The sequence below is a fragment of the Argiope bruennichi genome, chromosome 3, assembly GCF_947563725.1.
Source record: "Argiope bruennichi chromosome 3, qqArgBrue1.1, whole genome shotgun sequence".
Taxonomy (NCBI): Eukaryota; Metazoa; Arthropoda; class Arachnida; order Araneae; family Araneidae; genus Argiope; species Argiope bruennichi.
This window is the reverse complement of record NC_079153.1, coordinates 128,984,027-129,011,765: the sequence shown is the minus strand read 5'-3', so window position 1 is coordinate 129,011,765 and position 27,739 is coordinate 128,984,027. Positions and strand designations below refer to the sequence as shown.

The following is a 27,739-nucleotide window of genomic DNA, read 5'->3' as shown; positions in this document are numbered from 1 at the left end:
GAGTATTATGTAATACAATTTAGTTTTGTAATGTATTTGCTATTTAATATTCATATTCATAGGGTAGATTATATTGAAAGACATTATTCAAAATAAAGTTTTTCCTTTAAATAATTCCCATTAAAGTATTAATTAAATTACAGCAAAGTCTTTTATTATAAATCGCCACTTCGTAGTTGAATATTATTTTAATACCCTGACATATCAAAATTTTAATCTATCAATAGGAAGCTTCTTGCTTAAGTCAATTTATTATATTATATTTGAGTTCCTTGATGAATAGCTTTAGTATTATTTTTGGTCTCAATGTTCATTTAAAAAGTAAGTATAAAAATGAAATATAAGTACACGGACCAAGTACCATTCATTTCAAGCAAATCTTCAGGTCTCCGATGCGTCTCGCACAAAAGTCTTTAATATTAATAACCCTAGATCCAGGCGTCTGCTGGAACAACTAAAGAGTGAATTATTTGGGGTAGTTGAGACGTAAAATCTCACTTTAGCTCTATTTTTCAGGATGTCTTTTGTTGAAACGCGTAAGTTGGATAAATGGCTTGTTGAGGATCTGCTCTATACGTCAAGATAGTAAGCTGTCACATTAATAATGTTACTTTCTGATAAACAGTGTTGTTGTGAGGGTTGTTATCCATAATCTTTTACAATTAATATGGCTGAAAAATGTATTAGACCAAATATGGCGACGGTATCCTAATAAATTTTATTCATTTTACATGTTTTCGCGTTGTTTTTCTGTCCATTAAGGATGCGACATTTAAACATAGTTGTTGACACTTTGACGACATGGCATTTAATCGACTGTTCAAACTGGCTGACGTGACTTGAGTACTTGACATTCTTTCCATTTATGCATGACATTAGTGGGTAACGGTATGACATAGTTAAGTAATATGCACAAGAATATTATGGGTAATATATCTATATTTACTTATATTAACAGGTTATGGAAAAATATTTTTCAAAACTGATAGGCCTGATGATGATTTATTAACGTATTACATTTTGGAACCGGACGGGTTGTTGGAGGGTTTCCTTGTTTTACTCTGTATGAAATGCAAATGTTGGCTAGTTTTCTGAGACATTGACAGATTTAACCATCCCGTTATAATAGAAGCGAGTCAAGTGTCTACTTTATATATTAGGAGGACGAAGGTCGCTTTGACTTACAGAAGGGATTTCATTTCTTCTTTATCCTGCTGTCTTGATTCATGAACGTGCCTGATATACTAGATGATAAGGATCATCATTAGGATCATTATTATGAAATTAGGATCACTATTATATTGTTATGAATGTGTAATATCATTTCTCTCCTTGTCAATCCGATTGCTAGAAAGACATTTTCTATAATTGTATTTGGATACTCAATAGATAGCAAGTCAATAGTTCTCGAAATTGGCAAAAAAAGTATTAATATTAAATTTAAATAATTAAATTTATTAATATTAAAGGCTTTGGTAGAAAAAAATGAAAGTTATGTAAAATACTAGAATTTCAGTCTATCTCAAATACGAACTGAAGTATGTAGATTTTTCTTGAGAATTTCATATGCAGTTATGTTTTATCTGGAAACTATATAAGCGGAGGCGTCCAGACTCTAAAGAGGAATAATTCTGTCTTTAGAGTATTATTGGCAGAGCAAACTGAAGATGTTAAGCTCACTCTGCTCTGCATTGTTTCTGTTATTTAACTACAAATTTTCTCTGTGGTCTTGTATTTTCAACTTCTACAAAAGTTGATCTTCGTGTACATCTCTGCTATGTTTTTGTTATTTACGTTTCACGTTTTCTTGGCGAATAAAGAGTTAATTTCCTTTATGCAACATAGTGGTTTGCTTTAAAAAATCTCAATTTTAAACTCAATTAATTCTAATGTATTTTTTAAATATAAGAATAAATATTTAAGTAATAATATTTTATGCAAATAGTTATAGATTCATTTTAAAGGATTGTAACATACATGAAATAGATGATAACTATAATTATCTTTACAGTACCTTATCATATGTAAGTAAATATTATCAATCGGATGATTTGAGATTTAAAGTTCCAAAATATTTGCGAGTTTGAATTTCACAAATATTTGACAGCTAAATATAGAAATACTCTAAATTAATTGAAAAGAATATGTACACTATTTGACTTGGCAAATGAGAACTTCATCTCAGACTAACCATTCATTGAAAGCATGTTCCATTATAGAAATCAAACTATTAAAGGATGTACCTTGAGAAAATATTTATCTTGATGTAAGAAGAGATTTCCTTATATTTTTTTAGGAATTACTAAATTTTAATTCTTATTCATAAAAAGTGGTTTAATGGTAGGAAAGTATTTTTAATTTTTACATATTTTAGTATTTTTTTATTTTAAATAATAAATTAAATCATCGGAATAATTAATTGGCATTTGTAGAAAAATTTACTATTATACGTGTATTAAAGTTGAGAAAACATAAAGAGGAGTTTAAATTCATTTCTATATTGAGATTACAATTGCGGCATTTTGTACTATAATAAATAAGAGAAAAATTAAACTACAGAATCAAACCACATTACAAAAACACTAAATGAAGATCCAGATTCTCCCAGATAAAATTTTAAATATCAGAAATATGCTTTTTAAACAGAGATGAGGATCTTGTTCGTAGGCATTTTATTGATAAAGAAGACTATTGCTGTTTTTCTACCAACTTGCTTTATCATATTCCAAGTCGACCGATCTATTCCTATTTCTTGTTTATTTCCTTTAAAAATATAGAAATCCTATTCTATCTATTGCCAGAAATCTCAGAATATATGGTTAAATTTCTTCATTTTGCCTACAAAAGTCCATTAGAACCACAGTAAGAGAAAATGACCTCTTACTTGAAGCCTATAACAATTAGATCTAATAACTACGTTTTATCCACGTCATTCTTTTTTTTCACATCCCGATCGAGATAAACGTCTTGTTACCACCTGTAACACAACTATTGCGAATTGCTCCAAAATTCTCTTTTGAACGAAGACCGATAGAGTGGTGGAAAAGGGAGGAGTTCTACCCTCTTTCATTCGCAGCCGAGTGGAGCTGTTCCCGTCCTTCTTCGCCCCGGTGTCCCATTTGTCGGCTGTCGCCGGAAACAGTGCTATGCTTTCGGGATTCGATTTGTGGGTGTCAGAGCGAGAAATGAGAACAAAGAGTCTACCCATAAAGCACGATCTATTGAAAGGATCGGAAAGGTACACCCTGAGGGGATGGCGTCCTTTTGTGCCTTTAAAAATCGACCCGAAAAGGTTTCTCTAACTTTCAGTAGATTCCAAGATGGTGAGGGATAGAAGAATAGATCTCATTTTTGGTAGAAAAAGGAGAATTTATCTACAATATAATATCTGTATTTATATTCGTATTTAATCCGAAGAACTGATCCAATAGAAATTTTTCATATAAGCGCATTTTTTAAATGAATGTAAATGTATAATTTTGGAAAAGTTAATATTTCCATTGTGGGTACGAAAATATGACAGTGAGTTTGCTGGCTTCTATACCAAGTAGAAAAAAAGAGTGTTGTAACATAAGAAAGTTCCTTCTCAAGATTTTGAGGCCACGGTGGCCTGGTGGTAAGGTCTCTGCTTCTGAGCCATAGGGTTTCAGGTTCGTGACCCGATTCCACCGAAGAACCGTCGTGTAATGGGGTCTGTTAAATCCGTCAGACCAAACGTCCTCCCGCTGGTGTGGTGCGGTGTGGAGAGGGGGGTGCCAGCTCAGGTGTCGCCCTCGTCATCTGACGGCTGTTCAAAATGACGAGGTCCGTCCCAAAATAGCCCTAGTGTTGCTTTACAACGGGACGTTAATATAACTAAATTAAACTAAACTTCTCAAGATTTTGATGAATCCCTTCTTTGCAAAATCTCCGAAGTTTAAAAGTGAATCATTTTTATAAATGTTTTTATTCCTTTATCTGCGAGCACGATGACTCACGAAATGAAGATGAATAGATCGATGAAATTTGGTATCTGATTTGTAGATGGCTGTCATAATTTTAACGAAATACGTAAAAAACATACCTATTCATCCGTGTATAAGTACATTTGATAATAAGTATCAAATTCAAAACATAATGAACTAGATATATGAATTTTGGTATATGATATTTACACCATAACTTTAGATCAGAGTCAATTTTTGAATTTTTTTCCCCTTCGGAGTTTTTCAAAGTCAATAAATGTGAAGAACTCCACATTGCCGACTCGATTTTACTTAATTAATTCTTAAAGTAGACAATTTACTTATTATTTATTATTATTAACTGATCAACTACTAAAAAGTTATCTGTATACATTCACGTACTTTTAAAAATATGTTGATATTAAGGACTGCTTGAATAGTAAGTTAGTATTTACATAAAAATGAGCAAATATATATATATATATATATTTGTGGAACGTTGAAATAGGAATAATACTAATAAATCATACAGCAACAGATTCGTTCCAAGACATTATCAAAGGTTAATCGTCAAAGTTCGTAATTCAGAAACCGACAGTCAAAAAGCTAATTGAGTGTCAGAGGTAATAGAAAGCAGCGTTCTTATATCAAAGAAGTTTTAATATTTCATTTTATATATATTCATTCTGAAATAGTTGCAGTTATTTTGTAAGTTATTTTCATTACTTGAAATTTTCGACTCTGTTTTTGATTTAGAAAATTTCTTACGTTATTAGATATAAGAAATTCTGACTTTTGATGGAAATGCTATTACACGTTTTACTGAAAAGATTTCATACCCTTTTTTTAATATCATAATATAGCCACTAATTCAAAAATTCTCAACCATCATGGTTTCCGTATTCATTCGGTATAATTTTTTGGAGGAATTCATCAAATCTACATGTTTTTGTATTGCTTTTTTTAATTTCGAAACAAACAATTAAAAAAAACACCAATTAATAAGATTTCATCTTCAAATTTAGGTCTCATACTCAACAAATAAACGTCTAATAACTAATATTCTAATAATAAAAGTCTAATAACTAATAATACAACAACTGTCTAATAACCATGAAGATAATTCAAGAAAGAATCTTGGCAATATTATATGTATATGCTTTAAAAAAGTGATTATATATTTTATTTCTAAAATATTTTATTATTTTTCTATGAGCTTTTAGGGTTTTGTTACTTAAAATAAACATTTTAAATATTTCAAAGTATCTAAGTATACAATATACTAAGTATACTGCTCTAAAGATTGGAAATGAAAAAAACTGTCAAGGCTACCTCCCTTCTTTTACTGTTTTAAAACGCAGCAAATTCCGTAGTTTTCAATGCAAGGAACAAAGTGCTTAACATATTCTCAGTTAATATATGTCTATAGTAATTTAGTGCTGAAATAAATTGTCTGGAGATGATATTTACAATTTGAGTCTCAATGCACTTTCATTTCCAGTCTTCAATCTCCCCATCGCTTTATTTCCCTGGTCGCTGTCACGCTAACTGACTGATGTTCAATGTGAGGAGTCAAAAACATTGTCAAAAAAGAAATTCAACAGATTTTTTTCGTAACGGAATAACTTATACTGGTTAAATTTCAAATGTTTTCTAGAATTTTGATTAAAACTCAAAGTTATGCAGAGCCGGCCGAAGACTCTCCGTGTACATGATGGCTAGTGCACGTATAAATCTGTCGTAGCCACGAAGTCCTCCAAATCGAGACAAAACCAATGGGGATACAGGATGATGAAGTCCGCCCAGTGAAAAGGGCTGTGACGCATGAGCAGCTAAGTCGTACTCTTAGCCCCAGATGGAGCTACTGAAACAAGAAACACTAAAACTCGGCTTGTCCATGACAAGTGTCATAAGTAACAACAACTACAGTTAAGTAGAAATCAAAAGATTTACGAATAAGCATCATTTATTGCAAAATTTTCTTTACTTACCGTGAGCCAGAAATCGAGTGAAATCTGTAGAAGTTGTTATCCACTAACGACTTATCTGTTGTTGGGAAACCAACTTTAGAGAGCCGCAAGGGAAAAAGAGAGGGAAATTGTTTCTCCAAATAGAGGAAATAACGGCGCAGCAAATTAAGCAATTAATCATTAATAGGATGGAAAACAAAAATAAATACAAATGAAAACAAAGATTTAAGAACAACTACCAAAACTTTCTCTGTAAACATTTAAAATTTAATCTAAATTAATCGGATTACGTTCATTTTGGGCGAATTTTTTCTTCAAAATCAGTTTCATTGAAATTAGATTTCGGCATCTGGATAGAAAGTCTTTTATTCAGAGAGAAAAAAAGAAGAAATTACTTATCATTCCATAAAAAAAAGAAAAATGTAAATTCATAAGTGGTACATACCAAAAACACAATCATCTCGAATGACTCAACAACCCATTTTGCTTAACGATTGTTTACTTTCCATTTTCTAAAGTCCCCCTCTCCAATCCATAAAAAATATATATATTTGCTATTAACTTTTTCATCATGTACTTGGAGACAGATGTGAAATACGACGCTGCAAGAATTTCCAAGCATAATCCACATTTCCAGAGAAGTTTATTCGGAAAGAACATCAGAAAGGGAGGAAAAATGTTGAGGGGTGCGGGGGAGGATTGAGCAACCCCATCGATCGAGCAGACGCTGTGTTTGGGTGGCGTTTTACATGCCTTTCCTTTTACCAATCATTTCCTAATGCGGGAGCCGCTATTTACTTAATCCTCGCCATTCGAATTATCTTTTCGCCATCGAATAGCAGCGTGCAGGAAAAGAACAAAATTTCAAGTAGAATAGAACAGTAAGAGACAATTCTACTCGTTGATGGTTGATTTGATGGCTGGAAATAGGAATGTTTGGAGAAATAATTTATAGATGTTCATCTGGGCATAAACATGTTAGTTATGAACTGAAGTATTAATAGTTAATGAGGCAAATCAATTTTGTTGAAATTAACAAAACAAAATTAAATAAAAATCTTTATGGTGGAAATAATATAAACTCTCTATTGTTTGAAACTTTTATAACAAGTAAGGTTTCGAGTTGAAAAGTTCATTGTTGACATTATGGAAACTATACTATAATTTTTTACCTCTTTGTCTTCGAGCTGACTTAGATATTGTACTGCTAAAATATTATTACTATATTTATTCACCTCAGGGTGCAACTTTTTTCAGATTCTTTGGTGAAATAAAATCTATTATCATTGGATAGATTTTCTGAGAAGTAACCACAAGTTTTTGGATAAAAAATTGGCTAAGACAAGAAACAGGTTACCACTTTCCCTAGGGGCTCGGTAATTACAATTTCGAATTACTTGCCATTACTTGCCCCATCGCCGATGACAGGATATATCTTTATTGGGAAGTGTTTTATTATAACTTATTAACGGCTGTTTTGTGCAGAGTGAATTACCCAATTATTATCAATATTATAATAGTGTAATTCACTCTGTTCCAGTTATTCATTCCCCCCCCCAAATGGCCAGGGTGGGTATTTTGTTATATATACTTCATTACGTATTGCTTATAAACATAAATACATTTTTTGCCAATGTATTTAGATATTTGCTGGTATCGCAGTTATATAAAACATAAATATCCCAATTTCGGCTAAATCATCACAACATTTATGACGGGTTGCATAACTAACTAGCGATCAGCTAAGAGTTGCTTTTAATCTATTTGGGATATAAATAATAACGATAGCCGGTCAATAGGGAGTTTCTAAAATTATTTTTACCATATGAGTCAGCTCATGTTCGAATAATCTTGTCATGCTGACTTAAATTTGAAAACCAATATGCCCTTACGCAACAAGAAAATGGGTGCAACATAACACGTCAGACATTATTTGCAGTTATATAATGAATTACATGCCCATTTATATTTACATTACGATTTACAGACCTTTTATTCCATTGTTCAATTAGAAGTTTGGGAAAGTATAGTAAATAAATTTTTTGAACATGATTTTTTTTCCGATTGAATCCAAAACATTTAGATGAAAAATTGAAAAACTTTATTTAATTTATGAGATAATATTACAGAAACAGATTATGAATATTAAAAAAATAACTTACCTTCCAGATCCTTTGATAGGAATTCTGAACTTCAACTTCTAATAATACCTGAAATAAAAAATAACCTATAATTGATTAATCCTATTATTATACATTTTTAAGAGATATTATGCTGTAATGCTTATTATGCAAATAAATTACTACATTTCAATGTGCCACTCATCGTCATATTTAAAAATAAATCTTTTATTTAATTTTTCGTGAAGAAAAAATATAAATACAAAACAGTCTACATTCTAATATATGTTAATTGTTTTGTTTTTTATTATAAAAATATATCCATACTAGGGAAAATTTCTGTTTTTAGATCTTTTTACATACTAAAGTTGTTATTGATAAAATGTTTTCGGAAAAAAAATCAAATGACAAAAAATAAACATTGTATTAAAATTCAAATGGCTTTTTCCATTCAAATAACAAAACACAACACACAAGTATGCTGTACTTTACCTACATGTATGCTGCCTTCACTGTGTTGGCATACAATTTTTAAAATTATATTTTACTGTCTTTAACTACCATTTCGGTTAATTAATTAGAATTTAAGAGCATATTAATTTTTCAAAGACAAAAAAAATTGTTTCCTACATAAAGCTTAAAATTATTTTTACCATGCCTATTTTCTTGAAGTATTAAGTACTGTTCGTTTTATATATTATACTAAAGATGGATACTAAACAAGTATATGGTATAGACAAAAAAATTATTTTAATGATGTAGCAAGGGTGAACGGGATATAGTAACTTTTTAACTCCCACGTCATGTTTTGGTTTAAAGATTGAAAAAATATTACTTTGTTCAAATATTAATTTATTACTATGCTAATATCATGTATTATTTAAGCGTACAGAACCTCCCCGACGTACTCCAAATTTGGTACCCAACATTCATAATTCACATCGTTATGCCACTGTATATTAAAGTGGTACAATACTACTCTATTTATCCAGCAGTAGACCAGGAAACATGTGATATAGACATGACTAAGAAACATGAATTCGAGGTAGAAGTTTATAGGATATAGTCTTTGACTGTACTTTCTATCTACAGTATTCAAAATCTCATAAACCTAATCTTTAACAAAGAATTTTATGGTTGTATATGATGCTGGAAGTTTCCTGTCAAAGTTAACTGAAAAGTGAATTATCTTCTAGAAAATTGATTAAATATGGAATTAAGTTAGACTTCTGCTTCAAGAGACACCAAGGTGTTCCAAAGTCGCTTTTACTAACAAACGATGCTAAATTTCACTATTATCATGAGTGATTGGCACATACATTTGACGATGGACCAAGTGGAAGAACCACCGTATGTTAATATTTTGTCATTTCGAGGTCCTTCAAAGAGGATGCCCATGGCTTTCCCCTCTGTCAAAATCTGCTAAGTCACTGATTTATCTATGATTCAGATTGTTTATCCCAATGTTGCTAGATGTTATTTGATTAATTCATCAGAGATTCCATTTTAATTTATAATATGGAAAATTGAATCCCAGAATATCATTCCAGCGGATGAATATTTCTGACAAAAGAGCTGTTATTTGTTTCCGCTTTATCAGAATGAAGGCATAATCACGATTTTAATACAAAATAAAATTCAACCTACTATCGAAGATCTCATCAAATGATGCTTGCTTCATCTTTGCTTATAAGTGACCCGACCGTTATACTTTGAAGATGCTATTTTGTTCCAATATTATCCATTTCATATGAGCCCAAACCATCCAAGTCCCTTAGAAAATATTTTCAAAGACTGTTATTTAAACCTTCTCCTCGATGACTATCCAAACCAGCCCTTGGGAACGAGGTGGGCTCATCTTCCAGTAATGCGAAAAAGAATGCCAACCATCCTCCTTCCTCCCTCCCTCACTGGCAACCAAACGATTATTTTCAAATTTATCGAACGTCACGCGAGATAATAACCGGATTTCCACCCCCCGGCACCACCCCACCTCCACCAGAATAAGTTCCTGTTCAGAAAATATCGCCTGCGATAAGCAGAGCGGACTCGACAAAGAATAGACGCAGAAGGAGAACTCTTAATCTCTCTTACCATCTCATTATTAATTTCTCTGCGGTAACCACTTTGGGGGTGGAGATTGAAGCTCCCCCCTCTTCTCTTGCGTGAAGAAAGGGTGGAGGAAGGGGTGGGTCAGCAGCTTTGCTTTCTCTGCTCCGCTTTTTGACACGAGCTCCCTCCCGTTGATGAAGACAACCTTTGTTTACTTACTTTCATTACACACTGGAAGCGTAACTGATTCGCTTGCTTCATTTAAGGTCGATGTAGCTTATTAGCGTGAACAAGCCCATTTCGTTTTTTTTTTTATAAATATAATGAGAGAGGGAGAAAGTAGTTTTCTCCATTATGTAAACAAAGTAAAAGTGTGTCTTCAAGAAGACCCCGGCGGCAAGTTTGCCGACTCGCTTTATGGCGAATTCTCTTTTGTTTTCTCTTTGATCACTTTTGAAATGATTGAAAAAAAAGTGGGTGTTTGGTTGATTGAGCTATTAAGGAGGAAAAACCACCAAAGCTATAAAAGAACTTTCTACTTAAAGCGCGAAGAGAAAAATTGAAAGAATACAATTATTAATATAACAAAGAAAGATTGAATGTAACTAATTGGTATGGTAATATTAACCTTCTCAAGGATAGATGCTCTAAAAATAAAATTTTTTCTTCTTCTTACAGTGATGCAAGAATAATAAGATTATAATTTTTTTTTCTGTTCTTGTATGAATAATTCAGATTTTGTATCAAAAATTGTTTTTCCTCTCCTTAGGGGTGGAAGGTACTTTATAAGCAAAGTTTTTCTCCGTTTGTTGGGAGGCAGATATTATGCAATTATGTTGTTGTTTTATTCTTATGAATAGTTCCAATATTATGCCAAAAATAACAACATATGCCTCCCTCCTCATAAGTGGTACAGATATTGAATCAGCAAAGTTTTTCTCCGTTTACTTAGATGCAGATATTATAATTTTGTCATATTATTATGAATAGTTCGGATATTATAAAAAAAAAAAAACTTGTTTCCTCCCTTATTGGTTTTACAAATACTGAATCAGTAAAACTTTTGCTCTGTATATACGATGGCACAAATAGTTTGACAGAACCATTAGGATTGTACCCCCTTCTCTCCATCCATCTTTTCTCTAAACAACTGATAAAAGCCGCGGTGGCCTAGTAGTAAGATCTCGGCGTCGGAACCGGAGGGTTTCAGGTTTGAGACCCAATTCCACCGAAAAACTGTCGTGTAAAAGGGTCTAGGGCACGTTAAATCCGTCAAGGCCCAGCGTCTCCCGCTGGTGTGGTGTGGAAGTTTGGAGAGGAATGCCAGCTCAGATGTCGTCCTCGTCATCTGATCACGGTTCAAAATTACGAGGTAAGTACCAAAATAGCCCTACTGTTGCTTTAAACTATAAATTATAAAGAGACGTTATTATATAGTTATATAGGGCGTCATATAACTGGAGGCTATTATAACTAATCTAAACAACTTATAAAGTAGTTTTATTTAATTTTCCTATTGAATCCCCTTATGCCTAGAATTAGTATTTACAAGGGACGAAAATTAAGTGTTTTGCATGCAATCGAAAAGGGCAATGGAATTTATCTTACAATTACCCGAAACGGATTAAGGTACTTCCATTTTTTCCCCTCCAAAATTCCCATTTTAAGAGAATTTTACTGTTTTTCTCTCCTGCTTTAAATGAAATTATGTGGGTTATTTGGTTATTCCAAATATTAAATGTTCTGAAAAATATACTTTGGCATGTTCTTGTATTTAAAAAGAATTAATCAATGTTTTTTATCCTAAGTTCCGAATTGTTTTCGTCCTACTCATTCCCTTAGGTTTGTTGAAAATTGCCCATAAATTAAACAACGTATATTCGTTTCCGATAACTTTCGTAAAACCGAACTTGATATCATTAGTTTTCTGTATTTGAAGAATTTTTATAGACGTTAAAAATTCGTTAAGAATGAAAATAAATGCCCAAATATTTTTAATTTATTTAAATCTCTAACATGATGGCAAAGGCTTATGGACTCTTTCAAGGAAGGAAATGATTTTATTTAAAGACGAAATATATTTCATGCTATTGAATTCATATGTGACCAATTAATCACCTCTTACCATTTAGATCTGAGGACAATAAATCTCCTCCTATAGATCTCACACAAAATTATAAGAGACCCAATAGCTTGACTCAAAAATTCCTATAAAAGATTATATTATTGAAGCGATATTTTATGAATTCTTTCATTAACTTATTTTTTATGTGTACATGTAATCTTTTTGCAGCAGTTTGTTTCATTCGCGTTTCTTGTTAATTACCAAAAATCAAAATGCACGAAAGTTGAAACACTGTATTTAATTTAATGCAACATTTTATTCATTTATTTGCTCATTTATAGCAAATAGACATTTGCTTAGAATTCGATCAAGAAAATATACCTAAAATTCTTGCAGAACATAAGTTTTTACATGAAAGTAATTATATAAGGAATACGAATTTAATATTATTGCCTAGGTTGTTAAAATATAATCAATATAAGCTCAAAAGAGGCTAAATATTCAAAACATTTCAAATTCTATATTCTTTGCATTTCTTTAACAATGTGAACAAAGTTATGATGAAGGAATGGTGTTCTTCTACTTTTCTATTATGGTAATTACATAGTTACCCAAGAAAAGCGTTGCTGCTTGGTACGAAGCAACGCCAGAAAAACAAGCCAAGATCCAGGGAATCTCTACATTTAATTTTCCAAGAGCTGCTTCCGATTATCATAGACCTGAATGCGAAATCTCTTATCATATCAATCTCATGTTCGTTGAATGGTCTTCGAATGCATGCTGATCACGTGCACAGGAGGGGAGGGTGCACACGCACTAAGACGATGCCATTTCTTCAGATTAGGGGGTGACTGATATCTTCCCCTTGGTGAGGAACGATAGGCTAAAGCCATGATCTTCTTTTGGGATGATTCTTTCACTTCCGGTTGTGGGGGTGGAGGAATGTTATAGGAAGATCCCTTTCCTTCAGCTTCTAAACCATCGACTTTATTTTGTTCTTCAGTTATTTCTTTTTTGTTCCGGGTTCTTTGCTTCTTCGTTCATCCGGATGTCCGGATGACAACATCAAAGAACAAATCCGTCTTTTTCCACAGCTTCAAAGGAGAGTTTTTGTTCTTTTTCTTTGCTTGTTTTTTTTTCTTTGCTTCTGTAACTGTGGGAAGGGAGGGAGGGATAATTTCGATTTGGATTTAGTTCCGTTTCGTGTGAGAAAGACTGATTGGATACGTCCCTAGAATACTTAAGATGTAGCGTCCAAGGAAATACCATTGGTGATCATAATTTATAGCACGTGTTTATTCTTCATGAAGCTGCTACTTTATATAGTGTTGGCGACTGCGATAGTTTGAGGAAAAGGAATGCATTTGTCCGTAAAAAAAAAAAAAAACTTAGAAATGAAGATAGAGCCAAACAAAGATGGTTTCCCATAGAGCTGTTTATTTTCTTTAACACAATCTCTCTTTAATTTCCCTTTTTTGACTTGTAAATATTGATGCGATATTAATTATTACGTAAATATTATTATTTAGCTCTTGTATCTTAAAATTACAACAATATTTTTTTTCTATTGATCAAATAATAAATCTATGATTGAAAGATAATAAATTGTATCTTAAGGATAGTAAATTTATAAGAGAATAAGATAATGGAATGTAAGATAGTAACATAATAAATTTAGGATTTATCTCATTTATTAACATAGAGTTTAAATCTTTTTATTCACAAATTATAGAAGAATCAATGCTAAAAAATAATTCCATTCTTACCAAGAACGCCATTTTAAAGGACTGTGGATTCTATAAGGCACTTTTGCGAATTATTCACTTAAAGATATGAAATTCTTTTATACATCTGTATTAAAATATAAATATGCCAAATTTCCTAAAAAAACTGTTTGAAACAGAATATACTATTTTTAAAAAAATTGAAAGATATATAATTTTTTAAAATTTCAAAATTTACCTGGCTATTTTTATTTTTTTCCTCATCACCCAATATAAATTTGGAACAAAACTGTACATATTATAATTTCAATTAAATGTTAATTTTTTAGAAATACTTTTATGTACATTCACTGAATTTATCAAGAACTTTATGATTTTCTTTACAAAAATTGACTTAATTGTCTTTTAACTATCTAACTTGTCAATGAATATGAGATTTTTGATCCATTTTTAAAATCATATCATGATGTTAGATTTTTATCTGACCTCTCCATCTTAAAGATACATTTCGTTGCATATATTAATTTTCTAAATAAAACATAAGCAATGAATAGAAGAAAATATTCTATAAAGAGGTGTTAAATCATTTATTATAAACTTAATAAATTAAAATATTATAATGCAATGTTCTAAAATGAAAGGAGTCTATTATTTCTGCTCGTAAATTATTTCACCTAAAATGCACATATTTAATATTCATTTAATATTACAACAATTATTTAAAAAAGTAATCCTGAATTTAACTGCAATTTTTTGCAGCATTCTATTTCTTTCATTTTCACAGATAAATAATTTGTGTTTTTTTCAGAGATGCACAAACCAACTCCATTTAGTCAATCTTGTTGGTTCTTGCAAAAGATAATTTAAAGATCAGGGAATCTTAAGAATTTTCTGTTAAACGACAAATATATCCTGGAATATAATCGAGAATGATTTAAACAGAAAATTATGCAGCTATTTATGTATGATATTTAAAAGTATCATATATCAATATGTAATTTGGTTATGTTACGATTACAATCAATATTGTATAGCGAAGGAATATTTAGAAGCATAGAAAAGTAAAGTATTTTCATATATCCTATTAATATTAATACGAACCGCTGGATAGAACGATTATACATATGAATTGCATGCACAAGCATTATGAAAAAGTAATCAATCACTATCATAAAAAAATAAAGTGAAGTTTTTAGTTAGAAAGATAATTTTCTGAAAGATTTCTTCAGTAGTATAAATTATGATCAAATAGAAAATTTCAAATTATTTTTAATAGTTTCAAAAAAATTCGAAAGAATATTTCCTGCGAAAATATGAGGAAATGTTAAATGATAGTTTGATGACAAATAAACTTTTACATTTTCTGAAAAAAATGCACATTACTGATAATATGTAAAACTCAGCTTTTCAAAATAAAACCATTTTTTTCTGTTTCTATTACTGACATGTTTTCCCAAGGCAATGTATAGCTTATCAGGTGCTAATGAAAAATATTTCGGGGGACTTTGAAAAGTGACAGTATTAAGAAGATGCATTTGGAAGGTCAGCAAATGCAAACTGAAAATTTATGAATATTTTTTTAATGGAAAAAATATAATTCTGAATTATTTATTTTAAAGATGAACTAGAAAAAATATGGGTGAAAGGCAAAAAGACTGAAACCGTGAAGAATTTTGAATACTACTAACAGATCCACTCCTTCAAACTTTTGAAGTTTTCAAATACATACATCTTTACAAACCTCATCATTACCTAGATAATGGTGAGCAGTATTAAAAATTATAAACTGTAAATCATTATTAAAAGGGAAACAGAATGGGAAATTAGCAAACAACGGATAAATTTGGTCATTAGGGATGGGATCAATGCAGATCGTAAAAGGAATTTTAGTATTTTCTGCATTCGCTTCAGTGTTCTCTATCTCCCCTTCTTTCATGATTATAAGCACTATTTTCCTCCAGTTAACTTTTGTTTTTCTCTTTATTTCTTATTTCTCTCACTACGTTCTTTTATTAATTTATTTTCACTTGTTTGCTTATTTATTATAATTTTTTTTGTATAAAATTGTATTATATATAAACTTTAAAAACCTTATAATTTATGAAAAAAAAGGAGAATAGGAATCAACAAGTATAGGTGAAAATATGTATGCATGTTACAAATGAACAAGAATGAAAATAGGTGTTTCAATCACGCAGAATTTATTTGTAGTATACAAATAAAACTAATTGGAGTAATTGTCTGTTATATAACAATGTAAAAGGAAATGTCGCTTCCTAGTTTGAAACAGCGGTGTTAGAAAAACACTTTTTATAGACGCAATCAACATTCCTGTTGCCAATATTTAACTGAAAAGACGAGAAATGTTAAAATAAGTAGTCCATTTTCCTAAGAGAAGTGTTGATTTTAGCCTGATAAATGAACTGAACAGAGAAAGATAGGATACATCAATATATTCCATTTTAATGAAACCGAAGTAAATTTTCAACTCTCTACTTATTTTCTTGTTATAAATATTGCTATTGTTGAACCATCTGGTGATTTAATACATTTGCTGTCTTGGTCTACGCCTATCTAAGTAGACGGCTCTATCTTTGTTAACACTACAATTGAAAAAAGGGTAATTTAATTAAATGGTAGGTGTGAACTAATTAAATAGAGCATGCGAATCACTAGCTAGTCACATGGCAGCTAGCATCTTAAATTGTTAATAAATTCTGGTTTCATTAAAATAAAGAAATGTAAGATTTCATTTTTATTCTTCATGTTCAAAATGGCTTATTTATCATTGAATCATTAAGTTTTTTTATTTTGAAATGTTGCTAAAATTGCTCCCTCATTGCTCTATAGAGAAGCAGAAAGTTGCCCTTTTAAAAATGGAATCATCTAAATGTAAACAATTTTTAAATTTAAAAGTTCTCACTAACCACATCCTTTAAAAATATTTTTATTGCATTGCGGTATATTCAGTTCCTAAGCAAAGAGCATACAAAAAAAAGATTATCACCTCAGGAAATTTCCACATATGGCAAAATGGATCAACAGCGTTTTTTCCGCCTGTTATTAAATCCTTAATACTGAAACCCTCACTGGGAAGTTTATTGTGGAGTGGCTGCAGTGCTGCAAAACAGGCTTTCTGCGATATTGGAAAGTCGGTGGAAGAAATTAATTTCGACCGTATCGGAAAGAGGAAGGAAGTGTGGAGCAAACTTTCTCCACATAAATCTCAACAAAACTAATAACCAAAAGTTGAGAAACTGTTAGGAAATTAACTAATTAAGTCTCTAGAGATCAGGAAAAAGGGGTTTTATTAATTTCTACGGGAATACCTGAAGGCCTGTTTGCCTTCTTGGCAAACTGCATCCAGAAGTCTTAAGCGGTGAAAGCAGATCGGATCGAAGTGGTGTTGAATTTCTGCATTGCCAGTGGCAGCACAGCTGAAGAAAATTAATTTGTTTTCTTTTACACTCAGTATTGAGCCAACGTGGAGAAAATTTTAATGAAAAGAATTTTTCCGCAAAATGTATTGGCAAATAAATTCCGGGGGCCGTGTTGACGACAAACCTTCATATAAAACTTATTTCGGAGAAATCCTATTAAAGAATTAAGTGGAATAAATAATTTTGTATACTCTGTTAACTCAGGCTTATATCCTACACTCTAAAATGCATTCATTAAAACTAGTTCCATGTTTGCTGTTTCGGAAGTTTGGTATGCAAACATTGATTTAACCGAAGCTTAACCAGCTCATTAAACTGGTTTTCTACATACTTATTGAAGGGATCTGTTAGTCTATGTTCTTTACACGTTTAATATGCAGGCAGCATTGCCACTGGAATAAATACTCATCTAGAAGATAATAAACCGTTTCCCCTGAAAATTTTCCATTTAATCAAAATTTGTTTACATACAAGCATGCGACTCAAACTATATTTCATCGTCAAGCGTTTCAGGAATTTAAGTACTTTGTTATCGATAAATTCGAAAAGTTTGTATTTTACTTGATGAAATGTTTTAATTGGATACGTTTGGCATATTTTGTGAAAATATTTGGTATAAATATTAAATCAAACACACTGCAGATGTTGTAATACAAGTTATGCAACGTTATAATTTAATTAGTTCCCTATATATAACTAACGAATTGCATATTTCGGTACTCTCATATTATACGCATCATATGGTGTATTTTAAAATAATTGATTTAAAATGCTCAATTAGAGTACTTTACATTTAGCGTATGAAGAGTTTAATAACTTAAATCAATTATATAATAGTTTTCAAAGGAAAAAAAATGGAAAGATTGATCAATAAACATAGCAGATTTGGAAATTATGTAAGAATTGTCTACAGAAGTGGATAAGACTTTTTTGGTGTCTAATCTACTTCTGCTTTCCTTGTCTGAATTTCTTGAAGTGTGCCAACAATGAATGCGAGCAAATCTAGAAGTATTTTTGAACGTACTAGCTTTTACCCGCGACCCGCGTACGCGTGGAAATAGATTGGAATTTACAGTATCAATGGCTTTATCTTTTGTTACTCCTGAGCATGCGTGAATTTTCAATGCCAATTGGGGCAACACAAATTATGAATTTTTTACGCCAGTTGGGGTAACGCAATATAGATTCTAAATTTTTAATTTCCTTTATTCTGTTTTATTTTAATTCAAAAGGACTTCAGAATGAATTCGAAAGATCGATTAATTCACAATGTTTAATTTTAAATGTATCGAGCACTAAGAAAATAAACAGAACCGATTGAAATAATAGTCAAAATCATGTTAAGCCTAATCTCATTGGCGTGGGAATTTTAGAACATATTATTGCTATGGGATCGTAATCTTTATGTTCCATTTTTTATGCAGGAGTGTAGAAAAGATTAATGGGCTGAGATCTGTTAAGATTTTCTTTAACATTTATTTTTATTTTGTATTTGGCATTTTATTTCTGCTGAAATGCAGTTTTTATTGTTTTCGGAATCAAATTTTGTTTTTCTTGAGATGGATTAATTTTCTTTTATTTAAAATTATTCACTTTATTATTCATTTAATCATATTTTATTCTGCGGTGTTTATGTTTGTCAGAATTCATTATTTTATGAAGTCTGCATAGCGTTTGATTTTTTTTTTCTGTTAGTGCATCGTTATATGTTTTAAATCGATTTTAGTAATTATTTTTTTGCAATGTTTCTAAACATTCTGGATAAAAACAATTATACCCCACAAAGATAAAGTTTTATTGTTATTATATATTTTTCTTCTAACAAATAAAAAAAAATTGCTTAAGCATTCTGACAATGTGTCAGAGATTTTCTAACGCAACTTTCGTCAGTTAATTTGTAACAATCATATCTTAGATATTGTTAACAAGATAGCGGCTTCTTCTTAATAATATATTATTACGTTAACAATCTCCTAGTATTTAATTTGATAAGTATTCTGAAATAAGGCTGTATGTAAATGCGAGATCAACTGTAATATGCAAGTACGTAAATATATCTCTAACCCATGTATAATAATATTAGAAATTTTGTTTTTATGGCCTATTTAACATCATTTCAATGCAGATGTTTTTAACGAGCTATTAGAATAAAATGATTCCATGGTATAACAATGTAACATTAGGACTTAAAAACTAAAGTCGCTTTTTCGTACCAATACCTAATATCTATTATAAATAACTATGCACTAATATCTTTTAAATAATAAAATATTGAAGCTTCTTGTTAAATTGAAAGCTGACATTTAACGGAAGGATATCAATTCCATTAATCTATGAACATGTTTTGCTTTTCTGTAACAGTCTTTTGTAGTCTATTAACTTAAAAACATCATAGCTCCCTTCTATACATAAAAACGTCATCCTCCAACTAGATCGCCAAACATGCTCTCTTTTAACGACCACATGCAGCAGTTATGCGCTTGTCCGATACCCACTCACAATTTTCATGGTAAACGTAAAACGTAAATACGCCATCTCTCAAAAGCAGGGGCGAATAAATAGGCTCCAACGTCACGCCCCAGCCAACCTGTCTGTCGGAACGTGCCAGCGCAGATGAGGCGCGCTTTAACTGCTTTATTAATTCCAAAAGTGCTTCCCATCGTCTTTTATTGAATCCTGACCCCTTTCCAATTAGGTGGACTTAAAGGATGACGACTGTAATGCTGATCTATGGCCCTCGTTTCGGGGGCCGCCTTATTTATTGGCCGCATATTTCAGGAGAGCCGATTATGATTATGCGCCGGGGCTATAAAAGGGGATCTTGAGTTACTGGGGCACGGGGCTGAGCTTCCGATCTCGATTTATGCATGGCAAGGGCTGGCGGAAATGGAAGATGAATCATATTTCTAAAGGCAATCGGCTGTAATTTAAGGTGGCCCAACCCTACTCAGGGGGGGCTTCGCTCAGGTGAATAGGCAAATCGGAGCTATTTTTCCAGTGGGGCTTCGAGTGAAAGATCCAGGATTCGATTCATAAAGTGAAGAATAGCGTACGCGCTTTGAATACTAATCAGGAATTTAAGACTACACTTTGAAGGAAAGACATAGGATATGGTTCAGGAATACCCCTAATTTGTCTTCAGATATGCTTTCTAAACCACGGAATAAATACCGTTGGTACAAATCAAGAACGCTTTACCGTAAGTCTTACTAGAAAGAGCGAAGCAAAAATTAACACAAGATTTGAATTTGCCGCCATTCGTGTTCACTGCTCTATTAATAAATAATTTGACAGCTGATAATTTAGTGTAAGTCAAAATGGAGGGTTACACGATAGAACAACATGTGTAACTCAAAATTTGAATTAAAAAAAACCAGTTTTTTTCCTTAAAATTGTTATACTTTTATTGAACTGTAAAGTAAACAGGAAGAGTTACATATGGAATAACACATACGGAATATAACTTCCATTGTCTTGCTGGCACATACGTACTCTTTTGTCGAAATTCCCATGAGCCTTTTGCATAAAGAAGCTGAATTTCATTGATGCATCGTTGGATTTCCTCCTTCAAAGCATGTGTGCTTATGGGCTTGCCTTTGACTTCAAACAACCCCATAAAAAATCCAATTGTGTTAAACCACACGATCTAAGGGGTCAATTCACAAATTTTCGAACTGTGGCTGCCACTTTCATTATTTTTAAAATATTGTTCAACAATGAAAACACTTTTTATTATCATATAACGCTCGATTTTTCCTAACCCTAAATTATCAGCCATCAAAAGGTTTTTTAATAGGGTTGGGAACACTTTACTGCTCGAATACTGGAAAATTAATATCTTGGGTTAATTTTGTGCCACCCTTCATTAAGAAAATACTTAAAATGTTTGAAATTTCTTTTCGAAAGACTAATGATTCAATTATATCTTATCAAAAGAGTTAAATTTCACTGATGACATTTATCTTATAAAAAACATTAAAAGAAAATGAAAATAGTAAATAATTTAATGCTTGGAAGCTTATCTATTTAAAAATTATTTTATTATACGAATCTAATTTATGTTTTATCATTGCTAGACCGAAGATAATATTTTAATCTTAGTGAAGAATTACCACATTTCAAACTTAATAGACAAAACATTCAAACAGCTATAATTCGATGTTTAGATTTTTTTTTAAATATCCATTATAATGCCAGCTTTTTAATATAATTTATGGCACCTCAATTCCGCAACAAATTTAGCAGAAATAGAGCTAATTAGAAGACAAATGGAAGGTCGCTATCATCTAATTATAGTAGTGAAATAATACAATTATAGTAATAATAGTAGATTACATTCTATCATCTAATTGTATAGCAGAAAGGAAAACTGATAAAGCAATATACGTTTCTTTTTAAATAGTAAAATTTGAGCCTTAACTAGCAGACAATATTCATTTTCTATTATAAAAGGAATTAACTAAAAATACATTCTAAAGATGTATTTAATTTTTCATTCATACAACAATATATTGACAATAATACATAAAATATTTCAAAATATAAAAAATTGTTATTGATGAAAAAAACAATCTACTACAAAAAAAGAGAAGTTCATTTTTCATTTTGTTTTTATCATTTTATTTTTACATTTCAGACAATGAATCACCACGAAAAGGCAGAACAGTGGAAAATTGTATCCGCAACATGCTTCCCATCCTCTTCAAAAAAAAAAAAAAAAAAAAACAGAAAACTCCATTGAATCGCGTTTGACATGACTTTCTGTGACCCAAAGAATGCTCCGGTGATAAATGACGCCAGTCTATTAATTGTTCTTTTTACAAGTGATACGGTTCTACAACGCATAGCAACTGTGATAAAAACATGTTATTCGTTCACAGATATCGGACAATAACAATCAGGGATTTGGAAGCGAGCCAAACCAGTGATTACAAATCACCTATCTTTCAAGACAGATTGAGAGAGACGGATGGCTTACAAATTAGCATTCTCATGTCGCTATTAATCGAACGAGTTCATTCAGTTGGTAATGGGTGAAACAGGTGGGATTTACTTTCATTTTGTCACTCGTCTACGTTTAATATTCAGGAATAAAAAGTGATTTAACGTGATACTATTTATGTATTTTATTTTAAGATTAACGTAGTGTAATTTATTTCATTCTGTTAAGGACAGAATTATTTTTGTTACGTTGAATGATTTTTTTTTTTCGATTTTATAACAGATGCTTGTATTTGAAATTAAATACATTTGAAATAAAAATTAAGTAAAATTAAAATTCTTAACCAGTTTTTATCAAGTATGTATATTTCCAAAAAGAATTCATAGTTTGTTTTTAACCCATAAGTGAAACCAAATTTAAATAGAGTCAAACCTATAAATAGGGACCACGTAAAAAAAGTCTCACGAAAAAAAAAAAAATCCGAAATTTCTTAAATAGCTATAACAAATAATTTTTACAACGTATTGAAAATAATTTCACGTGGTGAAGGGGAGCCGCATAGAAAAAGTCTCACCTAGAAAATATGTCGAAGATTTAGGAAATAATAAGAAAGGGCTTTCGAAATAAAAGGAATAATTCACTTACACATGAAAGGATTTTTTTAGATTTAATTTCTTATTTTAAATATGGAGAAAAATTCAAAATGCACTTAATTTAATACTATACGTCGTAATCCAAAACGCTCATATTGTTGTGATGAACTGTTCAAAATCACTTTCAGTACTTGAAGAAATTAGAGTTCATTCATTTTTTAAACCTATTATTTATTTTGGAATATTGGAATGGGTTGACATGATATGTACACATAGTGTATGCTATACACAGTGTACATATGCATTCTGATAGAAAACATTACAAAGTTTTATAATTCCAAAATCGTTCGAATTCATATATCATACAAAAATCGCACAGAAAGCGGATATAAACGGAAAGATAAAATCACATAAGAAAGGAGCGCACAAAAACAGGTTTGACTGCATTTGATTTTGATTTCTATTTTTTTAAAAAGGAAATAGACCATTAAAATCGTTGAAAAAAGGGAAAATTTCGTATTATTTTGATTGAAAATTTAGATGTTGCTTTAAAAGTTAATATTAAAATGCATTTTAATTCAAATACTAATATTTATAAAATTAATATTCACGGATTTTAATATCATAAATATTTTAAAAATATTTTGTTGCCTTCCATAATTTTTCAAATATTTCTTAAGAGAAATCAGTCATGTGATCAGCTAATAATTGTTACGTACGTACCTTTTAATTATCAAATGAGTATTTAAAACTTTTATCATAGCTCACGGTTTGCGTGAATTAAAGAAAACAACGACTTAAAGTCGTTTTGTATCTAGATATACATTTGCTGAAATTCGTTTAAATTCGTTGAATTTAGGTTTTTTTCAAATTTATTTTTTTAGAAAAAGATGTAACAAGAATATGTCTATTAACTTTTAGATTTTAGATACTATCCGAGTCTGTCCCTATTTCATTTGCAAATAAAATGGAAAAAATAGTTTGTTTGAAAGTAATAAATTAAAACGTCGACTTAAAAAAAAAACTTGAATTCTTAACGAATATTCCAAAAGTAATCGAGATTAAATTATTAGTATAATTAATGCTTAAAAGGAGTAAGAAATATATATGTATTATATATCAATCCATTTGTGTGCAAATAATCCCAAGTTATTGTACATTGTTTTTATAACATACATATCTACATTCTGGTGCATATGAAAACTACATTTTTCAAATTTAATGAATTTGTGAGAAATTTATTGAAAAATAAATAACTTCCGAATTCTTCTAAAAATATAGTGGAATTATTAAAACTGTAATTAATCAATTTCAAGAAATTGTCTTGGCTAGGTAGTTTTACTAATTCTTCATAACACTACCAGTCATTTCAGTATCTAATGTCTATTATTTATCAGTTTGAATAAACTTTAATAAAAAGGTAAGTCCTTTGAACATTACATTGTTATAATCTCTTTTCATTAAAAGTGAACGTGCGTGCATATGTTTAAAAGACCGATTGTTAGACTTAGAGGTACAAAATTTGGTACAAAATTTTTTAGCAGAATGAGAATGTTTAAGTGGGGTCCTTAAAAAATTTTTGATTAGAATTTTATTATCTAAATATTAAGTAATATTTTGACATATACTAATAACTTCGATAAATACCACACAAAAACAATTTCAACAACATTTGAAATTTCCAAGAAATTATTATTTTCATCTAATGAGTTGTGCCCGAATTTTTTCTAATTTTGAAAATTTTTAAGGATAATTCAAACCATTTTAATTACTTCTACAAATATTTTATTTCCAATTTTTTTTTGTTGGAAATATTAATAAATCATTCTAAGGTAGTAAGTAATGCCCTGAAAGACAATGCATACAATTCAATTTTTTTAGTATATTTAATTCGACTAGTATGCTGCTGAAAATACTGACATAAAGCAATTAAAATGTGCCACACTTTTAAAAGTTTAATGGATGGCTCATACCACATGTGTGTGATGCTACTGCCTACTGTACCACACTATCTGTGTGATGATTTATAAACGTAAGCAAGTCTGGATATTATTACTGACTACGAATTTCATTGCCACATCTTTTATTTTAGTTAATAATTGTTTCATTGCTTGTATTATCACGTCATACAAATATTACAATTTTTCGCATTAACAAATATTAAATTTGCTATATTAAAAGTATTTATTATTTTTTTAAAATTTTATGTACATGCTTGCACTTGTTAAATTATTTCTCGAATTTTCATAACGTTTTTTGAAAAATTAGTTTTTCCAAAATATTGAGGCCCCTGGCGGTGTTTGGCTGCATAGGCATACGGCCATGAAAGTATTAATATTCAAGTTCAATAATGATTTTACAAGAGGAGTTAAAATTAAAATACAAAAGTGCTTAAAATAACGTACAGTTAGATGCTGCACGACTGAGACAGAATTTCCCATGCGACTATGATGTCTTATGACCTGACTTCCGTAGTGAGTTTCATGCACACAATAGAGCAATGGTAAGACTAACAAAATAAAACGGCTTAAATATTCACCGCTACTTGATGTTAAAAATATTTTGGTGAAGGAATTAGAATCAATTTTTTAAAAGAGATTTTACTTATTTTAAACATAATCAATACTAACAGCAAATCAGCTGATCGCTATAGGGGGCTAGAACAACCTAACAGAAAAATATGCTGCGTTCCTAGATTAGAGTTAAAACTTTTGTTCATTAAATGGTAGTTTTGTAAGAAACAACATCTTAAATATGTGGAAAACTTAATGAATATACTTTGCTGAAATAACTTAGATATGTTAAGCCATCAACTGTAACTTCAATACTTAAATATAGTTAAAAATGTTTCTTACAATTATAAATCAAGCATTTCAGTGAGAAATTCGTGGAGGATGTTGGTAAAAGAGATAGCTTTGTTTCAAAAGAATTAAGAATTTTAAAACCAGACATAACAATTCGAAGAAAGACTTCAAAACATCGAAAATTAGGGGCCATATATGCAAAACAATACGTGAGTTGCAGAGAAGTTCCAGATTTGCATTAATGAATATTCATAAATAACTTCGAAGTGGTTAGCAACATTCAATTCTCCACTCTGAAGGGGAATCATTCGCGAGAAATGGCGACTTTATTCGCTAAATATCATTAGCATAAATTAATGTTCAGTCTACTGGTTTAAAGCGTCTCAAAATCCAGTAACGCATTTCGAAAGATACAGAAAAGAATTGTTTCGCTAGAAATTTCGAAGAATTGGAATATATTTCATTATATGAAAAGACAAACTTGATTTTGACTTGTTAAATAACGTTTGTTCTTGGAATTATTCGATATCCAACGAATTATTTGAGGCCAGAATATGAAGAATTTAGACATTCACAATGAGATGAAAAAGGCACCGAGTATGCTTATTTTTACATTTTTTTTAAATACTGTGTAATGGCATCAGATTTTTTTTATATTTTTTTCATACACATTGTATTTCAAAATGAAACTTACGTTTACTTTTCTTTTCTAAATATACCAATCTGTGCAATTGTTTAATTAATCAATTGGAATATTTGAATTTTAAAACAACTCGCTTTAATTTTCGTAATTGCTTTGAGATTCTAAAATCTCTCCCCTTTGAATTTTCATCATGATTCACCCAGATAATTAGCTGAATACATTTATATCTAATAACCTATTATATCTACGTGAAAATGTTTCTTTTATTTTTAGTTTTTATTGCAATAGGATCTTTTCCTACCGTGATCTAGAGTTAATCTAGAAAATTGGTTTCATCAGATATAATACAATTTTTGAAATAGCTTCATTAAAGAGATTGCAACAGAGAAATAAAATCCGATACGAATTTTTGCATTTTTATCCATTAATAAATCACCATCATTTTATTGAGATTGATTTGAAAGTTCAAAGCAGTTTAAAAAATAAATAACACTAGAAAACTGATAGATGCATAGGATCAAATTTTTCATTTTAAGTTTATAATTTGCGATTTTAACTATAAGGTGGATAATAACTAAGAGATAGATTAAACTATGAGGTGATGGATTAAAAAGTTGAGAAATTCGTCTGAAACTGTTAAAAAATGTTTATGTTTCAATTTTCATACAGAGATCAACTTTCAGAAGACAAATTAGTTTTTTTTAACATCAGTTAACAATATTTGTACTATCTTGTTCTATCATACTACCCGAAATGGCTGTATAGTTATAGAATTTCTGAATATAGAACAAAACAAAAACATTTCTAAGCCAGTTCTGCCGTTATTTTCTTATTCCATTCAATGCGTTACACAAACTATTGCATAATTTTAAACTACACACCTAACTGATTTTGGTATTATAGCAAAAATATCAAATCATGTCCCCTTTCGATCCTTTCTGTCCCTATAGCGTGTTTCTACTATTATTTGTTTATATATTAACCCTTGTAAAAAATAAAAAAAATATGAATGCTTCTCAGCCCAGTTATACAAAAATGTAAATCTTTGAAAGGAAAATTTTTAATACTTAGAATTTCAAATCTGTAGTTTTTCAAAGCTTTATTCTAAATAAAATATTGAATATTCCGAAAAAAACAAACAAACAGGATATTTAAATTTCTATGCTGCTGATCTGTTTAGCATGATTTTAAGCACTATTAATGCATATATTAGTTGGCAATTTAAAAGTAACTAAATTTCATGTGAAAATAATGTTACACCATTACATTTGTATTAATTTGCATAGCATGTAGTAGGGATGTAAGAAACTTGCAAAATTATAACACAGATATTATGCTGGTAATCATCAAATGTAATCGATATTCTATTACAAAAAAAAGTGTCATTATCAGTTCTAAAATTTCAAAGTCACCCAAACTATTTCTTTTTCCAAACAAAAAGA

General features: G+C 30.4%; 1 protein-coding gene across 1 annotated transcript in view; it reads right to left on the bottom strand.

Moving 5' to 3' along the window:
• LOC129962731 (leucine-rich repeats and immunoglobulin-like domains protein 1) overlaps positions 1 to 27,739 on the bottom strand; it is a 328,024-nt gene that overhangs the window by 209,735 nt on the left and 90,550 nt on the right. Inside the window, exon 2 of the mRNA XM_056076691.1 lies at positions 8,077 to 8,124. The gene's annotated coding sequence lies outside the window, so the exon portion shown is untranslated. The remainder of the gene's footprint in view (positions 1 to 8,076; positions 8,125 to 27,739) is intronic.